General features: G+C 45.4%; 1 pseudogene; it reads left to right on the top strand.

Moving 5' to 3' along the window:
- The first annotated feature begins 17,562 nt into the window (after positions 1 to 17,562).
- Positions 17,563 to 19,981, top strand: LOC133749792 (tuftelin-interacting protein 11-like; annotated as a pseudogene).
- Positions 19,982 to 20,434: the final 453 nt, after the last annotated feature.

Below are 20,434 nucleotides of genomic sequence, written 5' to 3'. Positions count from 1 at the left end.
TCTCCCCTTCCAATCACATCATGATTCATTTTCAATTCTCTTTATATACAGAAGATCAGTTTAGTATATATTAGGTAACGATTTCAACAGTTTGCCCCCATATAGCAACACAAAGTGAAAAAAAATACTGTTGGAGTACTAGTTATAGCATTAAATAAGAGTGTACAGCACATTAAAGACAGAGATCCTACATAATATTTTTTAAAAAAAATTAATTAATTTTCTATGCCATTTCCAATTTAACACCAGGTTTTTTTTTTCATTTCCAATTATCTTTATATACAGAAGATCGATTCAGTATATAATTAGTAAAGATCTCATCAGTTTGTACCCACACAGAAACACAAAGTGTAAAAATACTGTTTCAGTACTAGTTATCAGTTTAGATTTTGTTCTTGCCTTCCCCACACCTTGAATCATTAATAATTTTTGTTGGATTGCATAATTTATAGTATCAGTTTTGAATGCATAATGTAATACTGTATACTGAAGGGTAGTTAGTCTTTCTTCAGATGGGTTACTGAAAATGAAATAAATACCTAGATTAAATTTCCATACTAGGGAGAGAAAAATGAAATAATTTGCTGACTTGCAAAAATATGTAAGAGATATTGTGGGCACTATCTAAATCCTAAAAAATTACCTCATTGTTCTAGTCCTCTTAGATGGTTTCATTGTAGGAACAATTCCTAAGAAAGATTTTATTGCAACAGTTGAAGAAAAATAATTATTTGTAGGTAAAATGATTTGAAATACAGTGTCTGTCTAAATATTAATAAGATGAAGCAAAATTAGTTTGGGAACTTATAGTGTAATATTAAAAACTGAGTAATTTACTTTAGTGTCTCTGATTTTGTGAATGAAGGGGTTCCAGTCTTTAAAATGTGACATTACATGAGCTGGAAAATCTTTGCTTCATCTTTATATTGGGATCAATGTTTTAAGAAAAAAAATGCTAGAGACTTATATTTCTAGAAACTTGTATTGCTAGAAATTTATTTTTAGGTTTTCTGTGACTGCAGAAAAAAAGTACAGTTCATGTTTCCTATTTTGAAGCCTCTACTGAAGTGGCTGTTTTTTTCACACCACCATCTGCTTCTTGCTGATATCTACTGTAAATCAATAATATTGTTTAGTCCTTCTCCCTTTGCTATCGTCCTCATCATATTTTCCATGGACCTAAAGCTCTTAATTTGATGATGCTTTTGTCTTCCTGAGAAACTATCAGACTTCATCTGTGGGATTGGGACGAGTCCTTGTGGGAATCGCAAATAGAATTTCAAGTTTCTCTGGGCATTGGACACCATTTGTTGTTTATTCCTTGGAAATGGTATCATTTTCATTATGGATAATAGGATTATGCGCCTGTGTCTTCCTTCGTATCTTTCTCCTTTGGAAAGGAAGTCAGACAGCACTACAGAGAAGACGTGGAAAGACTAAGTGAGGTTCTAGAAAATGCTGGAACCGAAGTATGAGAACTAATGACTTAAGTACATTTATTATTAGGGAATTTGATTTGTAAAAGTAACAAGTTTGATGATGTATATACATGAATTGCTCCATAAAATCCTCCTCTTTGGAGCCACTTACAACCTTCTGTGGTTATTTTTAATACATATATATTTTTTTACTTTTGAAAAGTACTTTTCTACATCATAAATGTATTGATACTTCTGTTTAGCCTGTAGATGCTCTCACACATATAGGGCAATTTTGCATAGCTTGTTTATTAATTGCATTGTGTAAAAACTGCATCTCACAAATTATTCGAAAGTTTAACATTTTCCCCTAATCTGTAATACTCTGTAAGTAACTACATCAACATCGTCATCGATGCTCTTTCAGATGGAACGCTGGGGCAAAGATTAAATGTTGAACTCCCTTAGCTTCTTTACTCTCTTCCTAAATAGCAGATTATTTTACAAAGCTTAATACTTGGCTGATATTTGTCCTGGCCTACAAACTTCACTGGATTGTTAAATTTGGAAATTCTTGGCTAAAATGGTTAGAATATTTCCTAATTCCCACCCCCTTGTGTTGTTGAGGCTGTACACCGCACACAGGGATTGAGAGAGGCAAGCCAGAGAAATTGCGTATAACCTTGACAAGCTTCGTAATGCTAATGCTGTTTTGATAGAGGAAACCACAAGTCATGCAAATAGCAGCCTCCGCCTGCCAGTCCAGGTGTGTAATAAGCACATATAATTAAACCATGGACACATAATGGTTTGTTGTTGGATACGCATTTACAACAGCTGACTACGCTCCTAATGTGTGCTTCAGGACTCGGGTAATTTTCTTATGTCTCCACTCCTTGAGCAGAATATTCCTCACGGACTCATCCACACAACGATGCTACGCCTTTTACACAGCAGATCCCCACTGCTGCCTGTAATTTAACATCTTTGCCACATCAGCATTACCTAAAGATGATTAAAAAGAGCATGTAAATTCACAAACAAGTCATTTTATTCTTCAACTTAAATAATTTAGAAATGTCCCCCAAAAGGAAAGTTATCAAAATGTGAGGCTTTCGACAGAGTTTCCATCTCCGTGAAATATATCAACCGTGCGTTTAATCCCTCTTATGCATAAAATATGGTTTATGGCTCCACTCTATATATCAAATAAACTTCTTTGTATATTACGAATCAGAGTCCTTTAAAGAGCATAAAGCAAACATGAAAAACTAGTACCAGCGTTCACAACTCAGCATAGAAAGAGGCAGCAAGGCAAAAATTATTTTTAGTTAAATTCTAAATTTCCATCGGCTTTCTAAAACGTATAATTCAAAACACATGAACACACACATACACAGTCTCGGGGCTTTGAATAGAGCAGAGCACAGCTACGGATGATGGCTGTGTATACATTGTGTGTGCGTGTCTTTATTGTAAACCCTTTGAGTCCTCTCCTTGTTTCTGTCCTGTCACACAATGTGATGATACTGTACAATGCACATCCGACAGACGATCCATGCACACCGCAGGCGATGCAGGGATGCTAGGAAGGACGTGTCTGCTAAGGTTGGCAGTGTGGAGAAAAATAGATAATGTGAATTTGCTTTTTTATTTTTTAAAAAAGGTGACATTGTACACACATATTGAACCACAGTGCGTGGTAAAAATGCTCATGATAATATCAGAACTCAATAGCATTTTCCCATAAATTACTGTGTAGGTACCATTAATCATTGCATTCAAGTGCTGTGTGGCACCTGTTTAATTCAGCTGGTTCTGATTTACACATCATTTCAAATAATGCCAAGGAAACAGAATTGAAAAGTTTTACTTTCCACATTAGCTATACAGCTCATTCCCTTCTACTCCTTCTTACCTCAGGACAGGAATGAAATAATCAATTTCATTCATTTGATTAACTTAAAATAAAAAGTTTATTTATTTGAAAAACAGCAACAGGGAGAGAGGGAGGGTGGGGGAGGGAGAGAAATATCTTCTATCTACTCCCCAAATGGCTACAACAGCCATATCTGGGCCAGACTGAAGCCAGGAGTTAAGAACTCCATCTGGGTCTCCCACATGGATGCAGAGGCCCAAGCACTTGGGCCATCTTCTGCTGCTTTCCCAGGAGCATTAGCAGGGAGCTGGATCGGAAGCTGAGCAGCTAAGACTTGAGCTGTGCTCCAGTATGGGATGCTAGCATCACAAGTGGCAGCTTAACCAACTGCAGAATGCCTGCCCCTCCTTTGGATAACTTTTCCAATCTTGTGTGTGGGCTGGTGCTGTGGCGTAGCAGGTAAAGCTGCCGCCTGCAGTGCCAGCATCCCATCTGGACACCAGTTTGAGTCCTGGCTGCTCCATTACCGATCCAGCTCCCTGCTGCTACCCAAGTACTTGGTTCCCTGCACCCACATGGGAGACCTGAAGGAAGCTCCTGGCTTCAGATTGGCTCAGCTCTGGTCATTGTGGTCATCTGGGGAGTGAACCTGTGGATGGAAGACCTTTCCCTTTCTCTCCCTGCCTCTGCCTCTCTGTAACTCTTTCAAATAAAATAAATAAATCTAAAAAAAAAAAAAAAAACAATGAAACAAACTTTGGTGTAACTAATCTGGGGCAAGCACTTTATTTTAATTGAGTTCTTAGCATGAACTTTAAGGAGATTTAAATCCCAAAGTAATTACAGTTATTTGTATTGTTGGTATTGTTTTGGTTCCACATGACACATAGTAATAGTTCCTCCATCTCTTTTAAGCCTTGAGAGAATGAAAGCAAGAGAGAGAGAGAGAGAGAGAGAGAGAGAGAGTTTGAGGGGATGCTGTATGTCTTCAATCTGTACAAGAGCATTTCAAAAAAATATGTGGAAAAAAATGGGATAAAAAGGCCAATTTCTTTTGGTGCAAAAACTTTAGAAATCCATGCATATATTTTTCATAGTATACGCTTTCATGAACTTTTGGAAGACTCCTTGTATGGATGGATTTCAAAATTTTTTTACAGCAAAATAAACTTTTTCAAAATTAAATTTTATTTATTGGAGTAGAGAGACAGAGACCAAGAGAGAGAGCAAGCACTTCCATTCTTTGATTCACTGCTCAAACACAGTCAATGGCTGGAGCTGGGCCAGGGTCAAAGCCAAAAGCTAAGGAATTCCATCTGAGTCTCCACGTGGGCAGTAGGAACCCCGACACCTGAGCCATCTCCCGCGTCTCCTGTGATCTGTATCAGTGGGCAGCTGGAATCAGGAGTGGGGCTGGGTACCAAACGCAGTCACTCCAACACAACTTGAGGGTCTCTTCACTGCTGGGCCAAACACCAGCCCCCAAAAGATGTATGTTTTCATTCCATTTTCCATGAACTTTCTGAAGTATTCTTGGATACTTTGTTTTATGTTCATAAAAGACCTGGGTGTCAAATCATCAAAGGTAGACTCCTGAAGCTTCCCGCCGCCCTGTAAGATGCTGCCTTGGTCTATGCCAGCTTCTCTCTTCTTCCTCCTTTCAAAGGCAGTGCGTCCAGGTTGCACTGGGGCACCCCCTTCCTTTTCTGACACTTCATCCCACTGGAAACTCTCAGGCTCTCCTGTGTCCCCTGCATTGCATGTCCAACCTTCCTCTTATTAAAGGACTCTTCCCATCAGCACGCAAACAGCCTCTCATCTCGTGCCACTGAAAAAGACCCAGCCAGACCCACACGCACTCCCCAGGTGGCACCTTAGAGTTCTCCTCTCCTCCACTGCTGTGGAGGCACAGAGGTCGCTGCCATCTACTTGTTCACTCTGATCTGACTTCAGCGTCCACCAAACAGCTCTTGCTCAAGTCCCATTCTCCAAGCTGCAGGAGCCATTTTCGATCCTCCTATGACATCAGCACCCTCGGTAGCGGGCCACCACTCCTCTGCCTCCATGGATGGCCCTGCATCACCCGGATCTCACTCTAAACCTCTGATGACTCCCGAGGGAGTCTCCTGGAGCTCCTCCTCCTCTCTCAGAACTTTATGCAAAATGCTCTGGGCTCTGTCTTTGACTCAGTCACGTCTCTCCTCACTCTTCCCCCTCACGCACTAGGTGACCAATCGTCTCCACTCTGACATCTTCAAATAGGATCTACGTGACGGGGCTCCAGGATTAGTGGGAAAGTCTTCCATGAGCTTACTGAGACCCTTGCATGTCTGTGATGTCCCCGTTTTTACCTCTACCCCAGTCTTCCAAGCTTCAGATGACCCGGATGGAAAACTGCTCAAACACATGGTGCCTTCATCACAGCTCGCACTTTCCTCTCCACACATGCCCATCTTCTAGTTTTTCTAGCTTGGTAAAGAGCACACAACCTCCACAGTGCACATGGCACAAATTGAGGGGTAAACCTTGGGGCCAGCAAGCTACCACCTGCGATGCCAGCATCCCATAAGGGCACTGGTTTGAGTCAAAGTTGCTCCACTTCCCATCCAGCTCCCTGCTCGTGGCCAGGGAAAAGCAGTGGAAGACTGGGCCAAGTACTTGGGCTCCTGCACCCATGTGGGAGACCTGGATAAAGCTCCTAGCTTCAGCCTGGCCCAGCCCGGGTGCTGGCAGCCATCTGGGAAGTGAACCAACAGACGGAAGATCTCTTTCTGTCTCTCACCCTCTCTTTAACTCTGACTTTTAAATAAATAAATCTTTTTATGAAAAAGAGATACTTCTTTATATTTCTTCTTCTTCCTACTCATTTAACACATTCCTGTATTCTAAATATCATTCAAATCTGTTATTTGGCTTCATTTTAATAGCCACTATTTATTTTAGTCCAAATAACCCTCATTTCTCAACTGGACTATCACAATGCCTCAATTTTTTTTTTTCCTCCACTCTTACCTAACTCCAGTCCATTCTCTACAGAAGCTTGACTGTAATTATGAAAGGTCCTTGCTTAAAACACTTGATAATCAACCTAAGACTAAAACCCCTAACAGGAATGAAAAGGCCTTGCTTAATTTGCGTCTTATTTTCCTGGCTTTCATGGCATCTTGATCACATGCTAAATGAAGTCTGGTACATTGAATGATCTCAATAGTACAAACTTGCTAAATGGAGAAGTAAAAGAATGGATGCAACGGTAAATGGATGCATAACAGAATGAATGAATGAATCAGTAATGACATAATCCAAGTCCATGTTGAAGAAAATGTTATACATGTCAGGATCTTCCCTCTCATTTACTTTCACAATCCCCATGCTCAAAACTATACTTTTATTTCAGATGATTAAGATTTCTTAAATATTTAGAATTTATTTGCCAAATACACACACACACTTGTTCCACTCCTCTTCCAGGCATCAACCTGGACAAGGTGAGGAGCCAACTTTGTGGTTTTATTCCAGGGAGCAATGGAAACACATCCCAAAGAGAGATAGCCCCATGGTCACTGCAAAAGTCAGCAGCATGATGGCCGGCGCCGCGGCTCACTAGGCTAATCCTCCGCCTGCGGCGCCGGCACTCCGGGTTTTAGTCCTGGTTGGGGAACCGGATTCTGTCCCGCTTGCTCCTCTTACAGGCCAGGTCTCTGCTGTGGCCCAGGAAGGCAGTGGAGGTCCTTGGGCCCTGCACCTGCACGGGAGACCAGGAGAAGCACCTGGCTCCTGGCTTTGGATTGGCACAGTGGGCCAACCGTAGTGACCATTTAGGGGGTGAACCAATGGAAGGAAGACCTTTCTCTCTGTCTCTCTCTCTCTCTCTCACTGTCTAACTCTGCCTGTCAAAGAAAAAAAAGTCAGCAGCAAAGCTCTCTTGACTCTCACAACTTCTATCCAGTCTAAGTCCCCTCTACCTTGCTTTACGAATAGGTCAATTTTTCCACAACAGAACCAACATAATATTTGATGGACTCACATTTCTTTATTATTATTTTAAAAATTATTTATGTCAACTTTATTTGAAAGACATAGGTAGGGAGGGAGGGAGAGGGAGAGGGAGATGGGAGAGAGAGAGAGAGAGAGAGAGAGAGAGGAGCCTTGCATCTGCTGGCTCACTCCCTAAATCCCCAAACAGCCAGAGCTATGCTGGACCAAAGCCAGGAACCTGTAACTATCTGGTTCTCCCATGTGTGTGGCAGGCCTTAAGGACTTGAGTTATTACCAGCTGCTTCCCAGAGAGTGCATTAGCAGGAAACCAGAATCACAAGTGGAGCCAGGACTCAAACCCAGGCACTCCAGTGTTGGATATGGGCATCCCAGAGGTATCTTAACCACTGTACCTGATACCTGCCTCTTCTAATTGTCCACATTTATGGGGTGCAGTGTGATCATTTGATACATGTATTCTATGTGTGATCATCAAAATCAGATTAACATTTCATCACCTTAAACATTTGTAAATGCTTTTGATTAACATTCAACAGTTGTAAATATTTATGGGGGACAATGTGTTATTTCAATCATGTAGATGGGGCTGGCGCTATGGTGCAGTTAATCCTTTGCCTGTGGCACCAGCATCCATGCTGGGTGCCGGTTTGGGTTCTGGCTGCTCCACTTCTGATCCAGTTCCCTGCTTATCAGCCTGGCAAAACAGCAGAGGATGGCCCAAGTACTTGGGCCCCTGCAACCGCATGGGAGACTTGGAAGAAGCTCCTGGCTCCCAGCTTTGGATCGGATCTGACCATTGCGCCCATTTGGGGAGTGAACCAACAGAAGGAAGGCCTTTCTGTCTCCCTCTCACTATCTGTAACTCTACCTCTCAAGTAAATAAATAAAAACTTTAAAAAAAAATCACATAGACAATGTGTACTAACCAAATCAAGGAAATTAATGTAGCTCCATATCACTACATGATGTTGGGGCCTTCAAATCCTCTTTTCTAATTATTCATAAAATATATAATAGGTTATTGTGGACTGTAGCACACCCGAGCCTATTTCTTCTTCCCTCTAACACCTTCTGTCTGTGTCATGGTACCCATTATCCAAACTCTATCTCTTCTACCCGCCCCCACCATCCCCCATCTCTGGTAATCATGCTTCTTCTGAGGGTGTTTAGAGAAGATCAAATAAATAAAATCAAAATTACCCTTGGGCTCAAGAAACAAATGTCTTTGATTCACAAGGTCTGTCTAGCTCACTGAGTTGTAATGAAAACAATATTTTAGATAAGGAGAGACCCTAAAGATCACTACCCTACTCTCTATTATGTGAAAGAAGCGCGAAGAATCCAAAGACGTTCCGTAGCCAGCCAAGGTCTCCTTTAAATTTGCTCTAATGCTTTCTGCTTAAACTTAGGGACTCTGTGCTACAGGTCTGATCTAGTCCTAGCTGCAGATGTCTTTTGGAAGGCAAACTCATGGAGAACAGACGTTCTTGTTGGTTTTATCCCCCAGTCTAGGCCCAGTGTCTAAAACAGGGCCTCCCAAACCATGAGATCTCAACTCATCTGTGTTGAGAGTTTCAGTGGTTCTCTAGTACCACGTGGGCACAAGCCACTGATGTTGGAAGACTGCATAAAGGGGGGACAGGAACGGCTGGCCCGTTGTCTGTATACTTGAGGTGGGCCCAGGCCTTAATATGGAAGGCTTCTTTTGCATTCAGACTCTAACAATTTTTTTTTAACAGAGTTAGACAGTGAGAGAGAGAGATAGAGAGAAAGGTCTTCCTTCCATTGTTTCACTCCCCAAATGGCTGCCACGGCCGGCGCACCGCGCTGATCCGAAGCCGGGAGCCAGGTGCTTCTTCCTGGTCTCCCATGCGGGTGCAGGACCCAAGCACTTGGGCCATCCTCCACTGCCTTCCCGGGCTACAGCAGAGAGCTGGACTGGAAGAGGAGCAACCAGGACAGAATCTGGCGCCCCAACTGGGACTAGAATCCGGGGTGCTGGCACCGCAGGCGGAAGATTAGCCTAGTGAGCCGCAGCGCCAGCCAGGCTTTAATAATTTAAGAGCTCACACGACTAATGCACTATTGAGTTTTCAGTGGATGCAGTGGACTCTCCTGCTACTCCACAGCCTTGTTGTGAGGGCCAAATGAGACAATATGTGTGAACACACTCCGTGACTCACAAATTTCTATGTCTTTAATAATCTTGGTTGTCACTTATGCTTTCCAAATTATTTACATGGGTAATAAGCATTTAAAATATACACATGGCATTGATACACAATATTTATCAATCTCTGTACATACAGTATATATTTTAAATCAGACACTTAAATTACTCCTAATGACTTAGCAAAAGCCTTGAGAAAACTCAAATGTGGCGCAAATGTCAGTGGCTGTTAAGAGGTATCTCACAGGTCTGTGCCCAGAATAACGGCAATTATACCTTTTTCTGGGAACAGCATGTTCTAGATCAAACTCTTTGATTTTGAGTGACAGAATCAAGCAAGATGCAATTATGCTGGTCTTGCCTTTTCACTGCGTATACGTGAGCATTCTCCACCCGAGAAGAAAAGTGAGCTACGAGCTGCTTTTTACGAAGTGTTATCAGGCATCCTCAGTACCATGTCCCTTTCTAAGCTGATTCAAAATCACAGTCGCTCCAAAGATTTTCCCAGAATATGTTAGTGGCAAGGATATCCAACTATGCAAGCTTCAAAATCCCAGACTACAACTTAATGAAAAGAGAGAGAACTATGTCCGTGGATTTCAACCCCTGAGAAAAAGAAACAGCTCAAGATCTCTGTTGACTAAAAATATGGAAACTGAAGTTGAAGGGGTAAAATAATTTGCTCTAAGTCACGCACTCATTAAATGTGAACACCAGGAATAAAATCCAGGTCTACCACATTTTAATCCATCATCCCTTCTAGACCACGATTCTAGAAACACAGATGATGTACAATGCATAAAGAATATAGGCCCTGGAACCCAAGTGCTGGGGCTTTCAATCTCCATTCTATCACTCATAGTATATTAGTTTTCCAATCCGTAAAACGGAATGCAATGTACATACCTAATCTTATAGGGTAGCCATTGTTAACACCTGTGAAATGATGAAAGCAGTGTCTGGCATATAGCAAACCCTCATGTTACTTCTATTGTTATTTTAAGTACAGAAAAAGTATTCTTGACAACAGAAAGAGCTGAATGCCTCATCGTTGTTAAATAATAAAAAAGGAAGGGACTGGAACTTAATTGCGAATAGATATGAGTGTAGCCTCAATTGTCACCTGTACATGCACGATTCCCAAGCTACCTTTGTGGCCCTTACTCTGAGCTACAGCTCCAGCTCTCATCATTTCCTTATGATCTCTCTACTTGAGTGCCCGGAGGTATATAAAACTCAACCTCAAGGGGGGAAAAAAACAAACAAACCAAATACACTCTCTTCCAAAAGCTAAGTTCAGCCTCTCTTCATCCTGATTTGAAAACCAAGCCTCTATTCTCTTTCTCTTTACTCCTGAAAGCCCCAGCCCCCTGGAGTATCTGCCTCCAGTTTCTATTTTCTACATGGATGTCAGAGCGGTCATACCCCAAAACGTTACACCTCCCCCTAACCTCTTGGTCCGAACCCTTTGAAGACTGGAACCATGCTGACTCCTTCCCTGCCTTCCTGGTACCTAGCTTGTCAGACAGAGGCACTCAACAACATTCTACCTAGATTTTGTCACTATTAACTTATACATTATTTTAGAATTGTTACTGAGTAACTCACACATAACTTTAAAAGTTGATGCTTAGTGGCAGAAGGAAACAAAAAAGTAGCTTAGTTTTCTGATAAAGACACTTGTGTCCCACATTGGACTACTTGGGTTTGAGTCCTGGCTCAGGCTCCTGACCGGTTTCCTGCTACTGCAGACCCGGGAGGTGGTAGCGATAGCTCAGGGAGCTGGGTTCTCGCCATCCCCAAGTAAGACCTGGATTCAGTTCCCAGTTCCTGGCTCTGTCCCTCTCCAGGTCTGCCTGCTGCAGACATTTGGGGAGTGAACCAGGGCATGGGAGCTCTGTCTCTAATAAAATTTCAACAGAAGTAATTTTCTAGTTCATTTCTTAAATGTCAAGCCTATTCCCCAGAGGCTATTTACTTAGTACTTCTATTTCTAATTAATGTGCTTAAGGTGTTAATTCTCAATGGTTTTATCTTTTGCTGTATGCATTGACATTCTAACCTGATAACAGTTGAAAACCATTCTTCCAAACACCCTCGACTTTCTATTCTGTTCTTTCAATTAAGTTTATATTACACTTGTTACATCAATAGTCATGACCATGGGAAAATCTTGGACTATTTAGCTAAGTTAGGATTCTACAATTCTGTCCTCTGCTACTTTGTTTTGTATAATTATTCCTTTTTTTTTTTTTTGGACATAATGATAACCTTGTGGATTTTCTCCATTTTGTTTTTTGCTTTCCTTCTTAGATATTACCATATTTTCCCCAAGTGTTCCAAAAATTATCATCTTGTGTTTATCAATGTTTCACACTGCTAAAAACCAGGAGTTCCAGTCACCTTCCACCTCTTCTGTTAGACTTGGCTGTTGCAGACCTGAGCCCTCCATACTCATCTATACCAGCTGCTGTCAACATCAGGGTTCACAGGGGGACTTCTTCTCACTGATTCTCCTTTATCCTATCCCATATCCTATCCATTTCCTTACACTGTGTTTTCCTCTTTTTTGGTTTATTCCTTATTTTGTGAAAGCACAAGTCTGGGAGCCTCTTCAAGAGAAGGGAGAGAAGTATGTGCTTTGGTCCCTTCCACTCCTCACACCATGGTTGAGGATGCCAGATTAAAAATTGTTGTGTGGGGCTGGTGCTGGGCATAGTGGGTAAAGCCACCGACCTGAAATGCTTTCTTGGGCTTTTTAGACAGACCAGAATGCCTTAAGGGCTGATTCTGAGGTCAAAGTGTTATTTAAAGCAATTGTCATTCTATAAGTCTGCTGTAGGGACTGCTTCTGATGCTGCAACATTTATTACCAGACACTTGATCCTATTTATACGACCCCTTTAACACTTAATCCTGTCTATGTGATCACTTTAACATTTAATATGATCACTTTTACCACCCAGCTTAATGGGATTTGGGGTCACATGGCAAGTTTTTAAACCATACCCTTAGAAGTCCATAGGAATGTGTGCAGAACTATACAGCTTTGCAGTCACAAACTTCCTCCTCTTATTCCCACGCTTATTTTTTTACTGAGCTCTATTTTCAAATGACTTTATACACATATGATTAACTCTATGTTAAGTAAAGAGTTCAACAAATAGTTTGAAGAAGAAAAAAAACTGTTCCTCAACAGTCAAGACAAGGGCTGATCAAGTGTCAATTTCACTTTTTTTTTTTTTTTTGACAGGCAGAGTGGACAGTGAGAGAGAAAGAGACAGAGAGAAAGGTCTTCCTTTTTGCCGTTGATTCACCTTCCAATGGCCGCCGCACTACGTAGTGCGCTGCGGCCGGCGCACCGCGCTGATCCGATGGCAGGAGCCAGGTGCTTCTCCTGGTCTCCCATGGGGTGCAGGGCCCAAGGACTTGGGCCATCCTCCACTGCACTCCCTGGCCACAGCAGAGAGCTGGCCTGGAAGAGGGGCAACCGGGACAGGATCGGTGCCCCGACCAGGACTAGAACCCGGTGTGCCGGCGCCACAAGGCGGAGGATTAGCCTAATGAGCCACAGCGCCGGCCTCAATTTCACGTCTACAGATTTCCTTTTAGGTGCTCTATTTGTTTTCACAGATCAGGGAGAACATGTGGTATCTGTCCCTTTGGGACTGGCTTATTTCACTAAGTATGATGTTTTCCAGATTCATCCATTTTGTTGCAAATGACTGGATTTCATTTTTGAAACCACTGTGCAGTATTTCATAGAGTACATATCCCATAATTTCTTTATCCAGTCTTCAGTTGACAGGCATTTACATGGATCCCATGTCTTAGCTATTGTGGATTGAGCTGCAATAAATATGGGGGTGCAGACAACTCTTACAGCTGCAACATCTTTTCAATACATCCCTTCTTTACCATTTGAATCACCACCTCCCTAATTACTCCCTTGACACTGCTCACCTAGCCTGTAGTTAAGAATCCCATTGGCTCTGCCCACACTCATTCACTCAACAAACATGTGCTAAGTGCCCACTGTGTTCCACTTGAGCTTGTTCTCAAGAAATCTACCCCTGTGTAGATAAACAGACTAACCTTTTCTCTCCATCCATCCATCCTGTATACCAGAACCATTGCCTGAAAAATCACAATGGTGGTATCACCATTGAAAAAGAAATTGGGGGCCTGGGGCCAGTGGCATAGTGGATTGAGTCACTGCCTGCAACTCCCATGTGGGCACCAGTTCAAGTCCTGGCTGCTCCACTTCCAATGCAGCTCTCTGCTACAAACCTGGGAAAGCAGTGCTTGGGCCCCAGCACCTGTGTGGGAGACCTGGAAGAAGCTCCTGGCTTTGGCCTGGTCTATTTAGGGAATGAACCAGTGGATGGAAGATATTCTCATTCTCTCTCTCATTCTCTCTTTCTCTCTCTCCCCCTCCCTCCCTCTCTTATTGTGCCTTTCAAATAAATCTTTAAAAAAATTTTCAGTGGCCTAGGCCCTGAAATTTAGAATACCCCATGAACTTCATCTGAAATCTCTGGTCCAGTACTTCCCAGTGCCCTTCATTGTTTCATTTGGTTGAGAAAACACCAATGTATTCCCAGTTCCCAAACTTCCCAGAGCTTCCCTCAGCCCCTACAAGGCCACTGTGGCAAGCAGAACTCAGGAAGTTCTCAGAATTCTCATCGCTGGTGTCAACACCCTAGGGTGTGGGAAGGACCCGTGCATACTATGGGACACCACTCCTGTGGCTCTGCTGCTCATTCATTCACGGAATTGATCAACAGGGACATGGTTTGTGGAAGGCTGTCCCAATCAAGTGAGCAGGCACGGTGCCCTTCCCCCCAAGTCAGGGGATTGGCTCCTGCTGCTCTTGAGAGAGGAAACTGTCATCTGCCTTGTGGTAGACGGAGACTCACAGTGGGACACCAGTGGGCAGCCAGTTAGCGGGGATTTGTCCTTCAACCGCAAGGACCTGGAATGCACGGAGGACCCCATGCCTCATCGGAGGAGACTGCATCCCAGAGAGACCTGGAACTGACCCACAGGAGCTGTGATGTAATCAGTTAGTGGTGCTGCAAGCAGGCAAGTCTGCGGTAATTAGGCAGCCCCAGAATACAAATACAAGGGGTCTTCAAAAAGTTCGTGGAGAGTGTAAATTATGAAAACACAACATTCTTTGCAAAGGAACTAATCTTTTAATTCTATTTTCCCACATATTCCCCCCCCCCCTTTTTTTTAAATCTTAGAGAGCTCTTCCATCTGCTGGTTCACTCTCCAAATCGCTGCAATAGGTAGGGCTGCGCCAGGCTGAAACCAGGAGCCTGGAACTCCATCCAGGTCTCCCACATAGATGGGAGGGATCGGAGCACCTGGGCCACCACCCACCGCTTTCCTAGGTGCATTAGCAGGAAGCTGGATTGGAAGTGGAGCAACCAGGACTTGAAGCAGTGTCCCTATGGGATGTGACACCGTGAGTGGTGGCTTCACCTGCTGTACCACACTGCCAGCCCTCTCCCGAACTTTTGAAACGGCCTAGCACAGTCCCTCTTGCATTCCACCTGGAAATACCTGACCCACCCCTCAGATCTAGCATGGAGGCTCATCTCCCTCGTGCTCGCCTGCTTGCCCTGAGGCCACATGCAGACACGCATTTGACGTCTTCCTTCCCTGATGGCACACCCTTCTCGTTCCTCAGCTGAGTTGATATAATTCCTATTTCACACAATTCACCCCTTTAAAGGGTACAATGATGTCTAGCATATTTGTGTCTCACCTGTTTGCTTTCAAGGAATTAAGAATTCAGGCAAAGAGTTTTGCAGGTGTGCAGAGGCACACCCTTGATGGAATAACTAAACCAAGCATTTACACCCCTCATCAAGTTAGCATTTCTCAGTGATCTCTCTTGGTTTAAGACTTCTACCTCCAGCGTCACCCCGAGCTGTGTTGTGCTTGCCCACCGCTTCACATGACTTAGTGCAAGCACCGAATTGTGGGACACGACCATCCCTAGGCTAACTCCTTTGGCTCAAGAGTAAGCAGCATGCAAGGCCATCATACGATGCTGAAGGTCATTCAAGAGGGTCAATAAGAACAGACTTAGAGGTCTGGAAACTTGGTGCTAGGCCAGGAAGCATCAAGAGCCACCCAGGACAGTAGGGTCCCCACGGTACAGACACAACATGTGCTGGCGACAGCTGCTATGCCCAAATGTCACTCCTAGCTTCCTAACACTGCAGCCTCTCCCACCTGCGTGTGCTCAGGTGCGCGGCAGCAGTAACTAATGGGGAGCCCCAGCTTGGAAACGGGCCTCCCCGGCCATGGAAGCATACGGCCAGACTTGGTTAATTGAAATCATGCATCGAACTAAGTTGCCACTCTGATGCGATCTGACAAAAATGATCATAGGATAAAATTGCCTCTTGCTGATCCCCACTATCTTACATTTCAACTTGCAGCAAGATTGAAGCAAACTGCTCCAATTTACTGCTCCCGACCTGCTGATAATGGACACTTTGCTGTGCACTCTCCCTTCATTACTGCTCAGGTCAGGGCTGTTAACGGGGACTCTTGCCACTTTTGACAGATAGTCACTACCAAGATGAATGGCGGCAGCCACATGACCACTTAGAACCAGGCCTTCCCTCCCCAGCACCTTCCAAACGCCTGCTCTAAAAAAATAAATAAATAAATAAAATAATAAAAATAAAAGACGACACTTCCCTGTTTAACCCTTTATGCACCAGGCCAGGGCCTGGGAACCAGGCATCTGCAGCCCAGGGAGGCTTCTGCTGCAGTGTTGCAAGCCTGAAGACTCCCAAGAAACAGCTCTGCATGGACACGGGAAGCCTGCCTGCACATTTCATTCCATTGGGGACTAGGATTTGGGCTGTCAGTTGAAGGGTAAGAGGGGATTATTAGCCCCAAGTCTTAACTGTGCTAAAACCTACAGAGAGGTGGCTACTTGTGTGAGTTAACATGGGCTTATGGAAAAGTAGAAGGCACGCTAGGGGGAAAGTATTTTTTAATATGAGGGAGTCTTCAAGAATTCCTGGAAAATGCATATTATGAAAACACAAGGCATACATTAAGAATTTTTGCACTAGAGTGATCTTTTAACTCCATTTTCTCCCCATGAGCATTTTTTCTAAAAATTTTCAGAGGCACAGAAAGAGACACTCAAACAGCTCCCAATGTGCCAGTTCATTCAAGTGCCTGGAATGGCAGGGACTGGGCCAGACTGAAGCCAGGAGCCCAAATCTCCAATGAGAGCTGTCCCAGACCCAAGTACTTGAGCCATCACCTGCTGCCTCCCAGGGTGTACATTAGCAGGAAGCTGGAATCAGAAGCAAAGCCAGGACTTGAACTAGGCTCTCCAACACCAGCATCTTATGGGCCATACTTCATCTGAAATTTTAAGATTAGTATTTGCAAATTCTACTTATTTTTGGATAGATAAGATGAAGGGAAAAGATGATACATGCAAAAAAACTGAGCGATTTTGTGAACAGACACACCACAGTGTAGACAGGAAGTGCTCAGCAAGTAAGTCTTAAGAGCAAGTTGAGGGGATGGCGCCATGGCTCACTTGGTTAAATCCTCCGCCTGAGACACTGGCATCCTATATGGGCGCCAGTTCTAGTCCTGGCTGCTCCTCTTCCAGGCCAGCTCTCTGCTGTGGCCCAGGAGGGCAGTGGAGGATGGCCCAAGTGTTTGGGCCCTGCACCTGCATGGGAGACCAGGAAAAGCACCTGGCTCCAGGCTTCGGATTGTTGTAGCTCCGGCCATTGCACCCATTTGGGGAGTGAACCAACGAAGGGAAGACCTCTCTCTCCGTCTCTCTCACTGTCTGTAACTCTACCTGTCAAATAAATAAATAAAAAAATCTTTTTTAAAAAAGTTAAAGAAAAATACAGTTCAGATGCTTTATGTTCGTTCCTTAAAGCTTGTAACATAATTCCGCATATAAACTAAACCCAATTTATAAAGAAGGCTTTCGATTGTACCCATTTCCTGATCTGTGTTCATTTTTGTATTTGACAGTGCCTGGGATGTGAAGCCATGTTTGCTGGACCCTGTTGGAGACCGACTTGGCCATGTCACTCTTCCACCTGTACCAGGTCGTCGGGGAAGATGGCATTGACAATGACAGTGAGCAGGAGACCTTTGAGATCACTGACTGGGGTCTCCAGAATGAGCTTCCCCCAAACTGGCAGTGCCACTGGCAGACCAAGGAAGAGGCCACCTATGGGGTGTGGGCAGACTGCGACTCAGATGACAAGAGGCCAGGCTTTGCAGGCAAACGGCCCGAGACTGCTCTGCCCCAGTCAAGTTCATCAGTGCCAGCCTCCAGAAAGCGGCGGCAGATGAAGCAGGCTTGGGAGATTCTGGTGACCAAGACAATCAGGCAGGCTTTCTGAAGGATTTGGGACCAGAAAAGTTTAAAATGGATGGCGGTTTTAAGCCCGGCCAGAAAGGTGCTGCAGGAGGAACCAAGTCTTTCAAAGACTTTGGTGGCTGGGAAAGACACACGAGAGGGGTTGGGCAGAAGCTTCTTCAGAAGATGGGCTATGTGCCGGGAAGGGGCCTCGGGAAGAATGCACAAGGCATCGTTAAGCCCATCAAAGCCAAACTGAGTAAGGGAAAAGGAGCCGTGGGGGCCTATGGCTCAGAGCAGACCGCTCAGTCCTTGCAAAACTTCCCCGTGGTACACTCAGAGGTGGCGGCTCAGGAGCTGCAGAAGGAGCCAAGCCGGCGGAGGAAAGACCCCAGCCGAAGCAGGAGGAAGCCCAAATACTCTTACAAGACAGTGGAAGAGTTGAAGGCCAAGGTCAGGACTAGCGAGAAACTCACCGCTGCCCGGAAGCCCCTTTCTCAAGTCAAGGTCATAGACAGGATGGGCCGGGAGCAGAAGGTCTATTACAGCGACAGCCAGATCAGCCACAAGCACGGCGTCCCCGATGCCAAGCCCCCGGGCTTCGTGCTGCCGGAGCTGGAGCACAACCTGCAGCTGCTCACAGCGCTCACGGAGCAGGAGCTCCTCCAGAACGACCAGTGGCTGCAGTATGAGCGGGACGCGCTGGTGAACCTGTCCCACGAGCTGCAGACGATGTCCGAGTGCTGGAGCATGAGGAGCGTTGTCATCGCCAACCTAAGCAAGGTGCTAGGACAGGTGGAGCAGTGAGCGCAGCGGGATGCAGCCCGACTGCCACAACCCCCTCACCCTGGACGAGTGCGCGCGTGTCTTCCAGACCCTGCAGGAAAAGTACCAAGAGGAGTACGGGACGTCCTACCACGCAGACCTCGCTGTGGCCACTGTCCACCCGCTTATGAAGGACTACTTCAAAGACTGGGACCCTCTCAAAGACTGCGCATCCTGCACCAAGATCATCTTCAAGTAGAAATGGCTCCTGGAAAATGATCGGCCCTTGTCGCATGGGGAGCGGGACCTCTCGGCAGATGCCTTTCACAGGCTGATGTGGGAGGTCTGGAAGCCTTTGTTGCGAAACATCATCAACCAGTGGCAGCCGCAGAACTGTGACTCAATGGTGGGCTTTCTCCACAGCTGGGTGCACGTCATTCCCATGTGTATCATGGATAACATCCTGGACCAGCTCATCTTCCCCAAGCTGCAGAAGGAGGTAGAAGACTGGAACCCACTGATGGACACCGTCCCCATCCACTCCTGGATCCACCTGTAGGTCTGGCTGGAGCCACTCTATCCCCCTATCCGTGGCAAGCTGTCCGGCGCCCTGCAGAAGTGGCACCCCAGCGATGCCTCTGCTAAGCTCACCTCCAGCCCTGGAGGGCCATGGTCACTCCTGGCTTCTGGGAAGCAATCATGGTCAAGAACATAGTGCCCAAGCTGGGACTGTGTCTTGGCAAGCTGGTCATTAACCCCTACCAGCAGTACATGGATGCCTTCTACTGGGTGATGGATTGGAAGGGGTGATCTCCATCTCCAGCCTGGTGGGCCTTCTGGAAAAGCATTTCTTCCCCAAGGGGTTGCAGGTGCTGTGCTCCTGGCTCAGTAACAACCCAGATTACGAGGAGATCACCAAGTGGTACCCGGGTTGGAAATCTATGTTCTCAGACCCAGTGCTAGCACATCCATGCATCAAGGCCAAGTTTAATGAAGCTCTTGGCATCATGAATAGGGCATTGTCCTCCAACGTCAGTGCTTACATGCAACCAGGCATGCAGGAGAACATTGCCTACCTTATCCACACGGAGTGGAGGAAGGAGTCCCAGCATAAAGCCATGCAGGAGTGCCAGGAGGCCGAGAGCATGGCCCAGAGGGGCCTCGGCGTGGCTGCCAGCCCGGTGCCCGTGACCTTTAAGGATCTCATCCAGACCAAGGCCGAGGAGTACAATATCAGGAAGCGGCACAGAGGGAAGCAGCTCTATACCTTCGGCCGCCTTGTGATCTACATCAACCACAGGGTGGTCTTCGTGCAGGGCTGGAAAACCTGGATGCCCACCTCGCTGCAGAGCCTGATCGACATGGCCAGATAGACGGTGGCCAGGCAGGAGCAGGCTGGAGACTGGAATGTGTAGGAATCCACGGTGGTCTGAATCGTCTTGGAGGGCGTCTTCTGTCTTCAGCAGAAGCTCCGTTTCATGCCAGGCCCCAAGAGGGGCATAAGGCCAGGCGACGCTGTTTCAAAGTTCTCAATGGCTGGAGTCCGTGCGGAGGTGTTCCCCATCCTTATCTCCGAGATGTGCCTGCTAAGAAAGGGGCTCTCTGCCGGCCCCCCTTGGAGACTGCCCCTGTGGTCTCTGGTGCAGCATCTGCTCAGCTTACCCCCTGTGCCTCACAGCGAGCTCAGCTCGGCGGCTGACGGCTCTTCCACCCCGTTCCCGACGATTCCAAGGTTCTCAGGATCCTGCCGACCTGGTTCCTCCTGAAACGGCCAGGTACCTGTGGAGAGCTGCTCTAACTTTTGGACAGGGAACCAGTGGACAAAA

This window comes from Lepus europaeus, chromosome 20, assembly GCF_033115175.1.
Source record: "Lepus europaeus isolate LE1 chromosome 20, mLepTim1.pri, whole genome shotgun sequence".
NCBI classification, from domain to species: Eukaryota; Metazoa; Chordata; class Mammalia; order Lagomorpha; family Leporidae; genus Lepus; species Lepus europaeus.
This window is presented reverse-complemented; position numbering and strand designations above follow the sequence as displayed.